Source organism: Cupressus sempervirens, chromosome 4 (genome assembly GCF_028749045.1).
Source record: "Cupressus sempervirens isolate cs-2001-9-10 chromosome 4, ASM2874904v1, whole genome shotgun sequence".
Taxonomy (NCBI): Eukaryota; Viridiplantae; Streptophyta; class Pinopsida; order Cupressales; family Cupressaceae; genus Cupressus; species Cupressus sempervirens.
In genome coordinates this window covers 914,297,379-914,305,353 of record NC_143121.1, presented here as the reverse complement: position 1 = coordinate 914,305,353, position 7,975 = coordinate 914,297,379, and positions in this window count along the sequence as shown.

The window sequence follows — 7,975 nt, the reverse complement described above, 5'->3', positions numbered from 1 at the left end:
CGTCCAACCATGCAATCTGCCAGCCAACCTGCCAAACAAAGAAAAAATAAAAGTTTAAATGCAGGAAATGTTTATGACTTCCATGCCAATCCAAAAACCACAGATCATTTCCTTCTTCAAAGTTTTCAGGTTGCAAAGTCTCATGGGCAAGCTCGAGCTAATATATATGTGCTGTTTGTGTAATTGCTGTGCTGTGTTGTCTTTTCTTATGACGTGCATACATTTATTAGCTAATATATCATAGAAATATTCTTTTAAAAGGGTTTTTGAGGGACTTTTTGTGAATCAATTGTGAACAAATATAATTAAATCCCAACTTATAAATCTGATCAACAATATTTTCCTTTTCTTTTGGTTACCTTAGTGGGGGTAGATCCCTTTATTTAAGAGTGAGATTTATTAAAATTAGACCTTTCAAATCCAGCTGATGTCAACTTTACTACACTGCACATATAATATGATCATTGTCACTTCTACAACCATTACCAATTTACTGCATCCATCATTATTATTAATTGCTGTAGTTTATGAGTTGCTGCTCCAATCACGAGGAGATCCCATCAGACGCTGCTGAAAACATACTAGTACTGTCATAATCTCATATTTCCTTTTAACCTTAATTGAGCATTCCTTGCAGTGAATTGTAACCCTCGTTAAAAGCTATTACAAATACTTATTAGGATTTACCTGATTAAGAGATTTTAAGCTCCTTTCGAGAGTCACCTGGTTAGAAAATTTGTTCTTTGGACCTAGGAGGATCGTGCTTATTGTGGTAGTAGAGACTCGGTTAAGAGATTTAGCTGGACAATTTGTTAGAGCCAATGAGTGAAAGTGATTTGATGATAGCACTCACAGCTAGACAGATCCAATGCACTTCTCAATTTCCCTACTTTGAATTTATATTACAATTCTCACAACTTGATAGATCCAATGCACTTCTCAATTTCTGTACTTTGAATGTATATTACAATACCTTTGCACTAACAACTTCAAGCATCACAATCACCACAACACCAACAACATCAATGTAATTCAATCTTTTAACTCCATTGATAAGCTTGCTTCAAATCAATGAGAAAACTCGAAAATGTGTTATCATGAGTCAACTCCACAAGCAATTCAAATTTGGTGTGTCACTCAATCTAGGGCGGAATTTTTTTTTATTACATTTATGAATTTAACCCCACTTTTAGTTATGATGAAAAGGCCTATATAAGAGCACCTATTAATTGGAAAGCAAAAATGCCGATGGCACAATTTAGAACTAGTTCACACCGGCTGCATTGTGAAATTGGTAGATGGCAAGTTCCAAAGGAAGAGTGGGTAGATAAAACGTGTTTATTCTATAATATGGGAGCAGTTGAGATAGAGCAGCACTTTGTTATGGATTGCCTGGCATAAAATGAGATCAGATCTGGTTATACAGAGATATTGCAAAACAAGGACTTAAATTATTTATTCGAGGAAGATCAAGTGAAGAGAACAGTGGCTCTGATCATCAAACTTTAGAGAAGGAGAGACAAATTAACCAAAACTCTGCAACTAGATTAGTTTTGCTCTTGCCTTGGGGGGGTGATCATTTGGGTCCCATAGGTTACGTTAGTCTCGTGTACGTCATTAAAATCTATCAAATCATATCAATCAATTTCTATGCCTTGATGTCAGCCCAAAACAATTCATTGATCAAACAAATTAATTTGATTTTGACTTGATTGGACTACTAAAGCTAGACAACTTTGCATTGTCAGTTGTTCTGTTCTAGCCGTTGTCATTGATTCAACTAATCAAATATCAAATCTATACCGAACTCTAATTGATGCAAATTTGGATTTAAGTGGATATACCTCTGATGATGCTTCCATATCAACAACACACTTTGGAAAGATAAAATTCTTCATTGCACATCATAAATACTATGACTCACTGTCTAGTCACTGGCACACTGAACACCTCTCAATTCTAACTATTTGATCCATTCCTCTGCCTATATGGCTGATCCATCAACTCCATAATGTTGTTGCCAAAAACAATATTACTATGATTATCCATTCTATATGATTTCAATAAACTTTCCAAACTTTATCACTATGCCAATACTAAATGATATATATCAGTAATTACATCCTTGAGTGCATCTTAACATACTTGTAGCTATGTTCAATTCCATAAAAAGTCAGGCGCTGTGTTTTGAAAATGATACACAATTCATGGTAGATTTCATTTTGTATCACTAAATTAACGATGTTATGGAATGGGTGTCTTTGAATAATGTGAGTTATGACAACTAGATAGTTGCATCAATTGCAACCTTATTCTTATAGGAGTGGAAAAATTTGCATCAAGAAAACACAAATATCAAAAGAAACATTTGTAATCACCTAAATCTTGTTTAATTGGTCTAGCTCTACCAAAAGATGTAAATCTTATATAATTGCCCTAAATTCTAATCAGGTGGTCAAACCCTAACCAAAGCTTCAAATCAAGTCAATTGTCTAATTGAATTCGATCAATTTAATTACACAATTCATCAGTAATCAAAACATCAACATCAATAATCAAAGAGCATTCATTAGTTAATTGTCATAGCCTATTTAATTAAAAAAAGACAAAAAAAGCCATGGGTAGAATTAATTTATTGTCGTAATATCACTCAAACCACTAAAGGACAAATGACTTAAATCAAGCCAATGAGGTGGAATCACATGGAATTACTCAGTCTTAATCTCAACCATTCATTGGATGGGTTAAATATAACTTTTGACTTCAAATTCCAATAAATACCTCCACAAAAACTATATAAAATGAACCCACACAAGACACTAATAATCTAGACCATTGTATGAGGAAATGTTGTCATTTTGAGTCCTCATATCTTGATAATTTGTCAAAGCTTGTTTTAGTATTAGTTTCTTAGATCATTTTTTTGTAAACAATTCAAGTTTGAATCAAAATGTAGGAGAATAATTCTAGCCATTCAAATTAACAAGAGGTCTGATGGAGATGAAGTCCTTACCTTTTGTAAACAATAGATAATAAATTTGTTCTAGATGTAAAATTAATGCCAAGAAATCTTACATGGCAATAAGCAAGTTTACAAGTAGATAACGATGTCTTCCAAAGTTGAAAAACAAAATTTTTAAGTCAACAAAACTAGCATATATCCCTAGAAAACATAATGGCTTCAAATGAATCATTACCAATAAATTTAGGTTCATCTATTCTATAATAGCAAAAACATTAATATATCCAAGATGTCTCTGTTTACTAAATGAACTATCTGATCAGATGCAACAAAGTTGACTCTAAATAAATAAAAAATAGCTCAAGTGCTATATAAAAGTCCATTAATGTCTATTGAACACAATTGAATAAAATAAAATTCTAAGAAAGTTGTTGATATCATCAACGAAAAGGAGCATAGATTCCATCTTTTGTGAGTTTTGAGGGTGAATTTTACATAAAACCATTTAACTACTTTCAAAGTAGCGTATGAACCAACTTATACAAAGAATAGGCCTGCAAACACAAACACAATATTGTTGAGAATATACCAAGACAATGCCAATACAACCCTCTATCCCAAAAAGGGATTAGTGGAGCAAAAACTGCATATTCAAATAAAAAATGTTTCAAATTTGAAATAATCCTTACATATGAATTGAACAAGATGTTGAGTTTTGAGAGAAAAAAATTGATGTGAATTCTCTCAATCCCAACAAAACATACAACTTTAACACTTGATTTCAATTAAATTAATGTTATACTATATTGGTCAATTCTCACGAACCATATAAATTCATCAAATCACTAAATTTTGTTGAGATTATATTCCATACCTATTTGGATAAAACCTATATAGACAGTGGAAGAAGGGGGAGAAACACATAATTTTTCTCATATTCATACCCATAGTGAGCAATTTTGACATTGTTTGAAACCCCCACAAGTGTGGCTTCTATGGCCTTATTGAGCTAATGGGAATATATGTTTCTTCATTCTTTCTTGCATAAAGATCCAAATGTTTGATTTTCATAGGCAAGGTGGATCCAATGAGGTCGTTGTGACATAGAGGTCAATTATGCACCTGCAAATGATGATAATACCCAACACAAGAATCCTTAAAAATATAGCGACTCTTGAAACACACTGCATCTCTTGTAGTGATGATGGAAATTGAGCAGTTGATTGGGCCATTGTAATCAGCACAATGTTTGGAGTATCTATTTTTACTCTACACCTAAAACAGATACCATGAATGTGAAAGTAAGGAGTTAATTTGTAAGAAAATTGATGCCATGACACAAACAATTTTGAATGAGGTAAACCTAAACAGTGTCATTTGAAGGGTCCATCAAACGGTGAAGAAAAAAGAATGTAAAAGAACAATCAAGACAATACATATTACACTAGCTTTTACTAGATGCGAAGATCAAGTAACATAAAGAACATCCTTAAAAATGAATTGATAGAGACAAAATCTATTAAATTATGTTTGCAACTGGATGTCTTCTCACTCAGCTCTCTCTATGGTAGCTTCTGCTCTAGACTCAGGAGAGGTGATCATGGTTACTAATGTGTATGCACCTGTTGATTTTGTGGGAAAGGAGGAACTTTGGGAACATATTCAATATGTTAGAAATTGTCATCCTTATCATCCTTGGGTGTTAGCAGGGGACTTCAATTCAGTTTTAAGTCTGGAGGAGAAGCATGGTGGTTTGGCTAGATTGGGGCCTTCTTCTGCTCTTCTTCGGCAACATATATCTCTTTTGCATCTCTCTGATGTTAAGCCTTCTAATGGTCTCTATACCTGGAATAATCGCAGGACTGGTGTTGCTGCTATCTCAGAATGTCTGGATAGATTTCTTGTTTCTTGCTTCTGGGTTAGTGGCACCCTTACTATCTCTTTAGAAATCCTTGATTGGAGGGGTTCAGATCATTGGCCAATCAAATTTTCCGCTATAGGGGCTTATGTTCTGAAGCATCCTCCTTTTAAGTTCCAGTTGATGTGGCTTCGGGACTCCTCTCTTCATGATTGTGTTTTCTGTTGGTGGAAAGATGGTGCTCCTGCATATGGTACTACAATGTTCTCATTTTCTAAAAGGCTTCAATATGTTAAAAGGCAGCTCAAGATATGGAATAGGGAATGCTTTGGGAACCTTCACTTTATGAAGAGGCTTGCTCAAGAAGATCTTGATGTCATCACAAGGGAGATTAGAGATCGAGGTTTCTCAGAGGATCTTGGCAAGGTTGAATCCCTTGCTTCTAGAGCTCTAGAAGAATGGGAACTTCGAGAGGAAATTTTTTGGAAGGAAAAGACTAGAGTTGATTGGCTCCAGGAAGGTGATCGTAACACTGCCTTTTTCCATAAAACAGTGCAATCTCGTCGGAATCAGAGCACTATCTCTTCTTTGGTTAATTCTCAAGGTATCCAACTGAATTCCTTGCCAGCTTTGTTCCAGGAGGCTATTTGGTACTTCTCTACCCTCTTCTCTGAGGACTCTCCTCCTGCTGATAATGAAGAAAATCTTATTTTGTCCTCTATTCCTTCCCTTATCACTCAGGAAATGAATGATTATCTCATGCGTCCTATTTCTTTGGAAGAGCTGGAGGAGGTGGTCTTTGGCATGCCTAAGGGGAAGGCTCCTGGTCCTGATGGCTTTCCAGTTGAATTCTTTTAGGAATTTTGGGACATCATTAATCATGATTCGTTGGAGGTGGTTAAAGAATCCTATGCTAGCAAGCAGATGCTTCGAGCTTTGAACTCTACATTCTTGACTCTTATTCCTAAGAGAGAGGGTGCTAATCAATTGGAGTTTTTTAGACCAATTGCCTTATGTAATGTGGTTTACAAAGTTATTACTAAGTTGATTGCTGAGAGATTGAAAAGGTGGCTTCCCATTATTATCTCAGAAGAACAAGGTGATTTTGTTGCTGTCAGACAAATTTTGGATGGGGTGGTTATTGCTACTAAGGCTATTCACTCTATGGCTACTTCAAGGGAGAGAGCCATGTTTGTTAAGCTGGATATGGCTAAGGCTTACGATAGAGTTAAATGGAGCTTCCTAAGGAGTATTCTTTTTTTTTTTGGATTTAACTCTGACTGGGTGAGTTGGATTATGAGTTGTGTTACTTCTGCCTCTTTTTTTGTTCTTATTAATGGTCAACATTCTCAACTATTTGGTGCTTCTAGAGGCCTTGGCCAGGGTGACCCTCTCTCCCCATATCTATTCATCATCATGGCTGAAGGCTTGGGCAGATTCATTAAGCATCAGGTGTCCCAGAATTTTATTCAAAGCTGGCGGTGGCGTAATGGCTTACCTTCTCTTTCCCATCTTCAATTTGTTGATGATTCTGCTCTTGTTGGTCTTGCTAGGATCAAGGAAGATGAAGCCTTTCGACATGCTTTGGATGTTTATTTGGAAGCTTCATGCCAGAAAGTGAATGAGCACAAATCTTCCATTTACTTTTTTAACACTCCTGATTCTATTAAGCACAGGATCGTTGGTATCCTACGGTTTCAGATAGGATCACTTCCTTTGACTTATCTTGGCATCCCTATTGCTATTTCCAGGCAGCCACATCTCTTCTGGCAAAATTTGATTACTAAGCTTCAGGATAAGGTAAATCATTGGACTCATAGATGGCTTTCTACTGCTGCTCGGGTTACTCTTCTTCAAGCTGTTATCCAAGCTCTTCCTACTTATCGAAGCATGGTTCACGCTGCACCTATTTACTTTCTCAAGGAGTTTGATGCTCTTTCTCAGCAATTCCTTTGGAGTGGTAATTTGCGTAGTACTATGGAGCTTGGTTAATTGGGCAACTGTCTGTAGGCCTAAAAAGGAAGGTGGTCTTGGTCTTCGATCTGCTCGATTGAGTAGTCAAGCTTTGGCTGCTAAACTTTATTGGCGATGGTGCTCTAGACAACATCAACTTTGGGCTCGTATTATCACTCATAAATATTTTCATGGTGCTGATCCTTGCTCTGTTTCTGCACTTCCTCTTGAAGGTCGTGGCTCAATGGTTTGGCATACTTTGAAGATAGGTGCGATGTTGGTAAAGAGGGGTCTATTTTGGATATGTAAAGGAGGTTCTCAGGCTTTGTTTTGGTCTGATGCTTGGGATGGATTCCCTTCCATTTTATCCATATACCCTCATCTTCAGCCTCTTTGTGACTCTTTTCTTGCCGCTGGATGGGATAAAGTGGCTCATTACAAGACTCCTTATCAATTGGGACTTGTTGTTGGTTACAGATGGAAGCATTCTTCTGATTGGCCTCTTGGAGGTATAGACATGGATCGTTAGGAGCTTTCTCAAATTTTGGCCTCTAGAGAGTGTTCTTCTTTGCTTGGTCCAGATGTTTTGGCTTGGGGTGGTACCTTGTCTGGTAAATATCATGTCTCTGCTGGGTATCAAGAGATAATTAGACAATTATTTGGGGATGCTGAGGTCCCTTGGTGGAAGCAAGTTTGGAATAAAGTTTCTTGGTCCAAGTGCAATTTTTTCATGTGGCTAGTGGCTCACAACCGTTGTCTTACCTGGGATAATCTTTGTAAACGTGGATTTCAGGGCCCCTCTTATTGTGTTTTGTGTGGTAATGGAGAGGAGTCTGTCTCCCATATGTTCTTCCATTGCTCCTATTCTATTCAGATATGGCACCTTTGGTGGAGCGCTTGGGGTTGCTCTTGTCGGCATGCTTCCTATTTGCTCGAGTTCTGGGCCCGCTTGGGTACTGCTCCCTCCAAGTCTTCTTTTCTCCATGCTGCTTGGATTGCTGGCCCATCTTTTATGCTTTGGCATATCTGGTTGGAGAGGAATCGTCGCATATTCCAAGATGTTCGGCTTGGTGTTTTGCATCTTTGGTGGAAAATATCACATTCTCTTCAGGAAACTATTCTTGTGAAGTGTGAGCTTGATGGGGGTATGGATCCGGTTGATCTTGCTATCTGTAATCGCCTCAATTTTCATCTGCAGGATG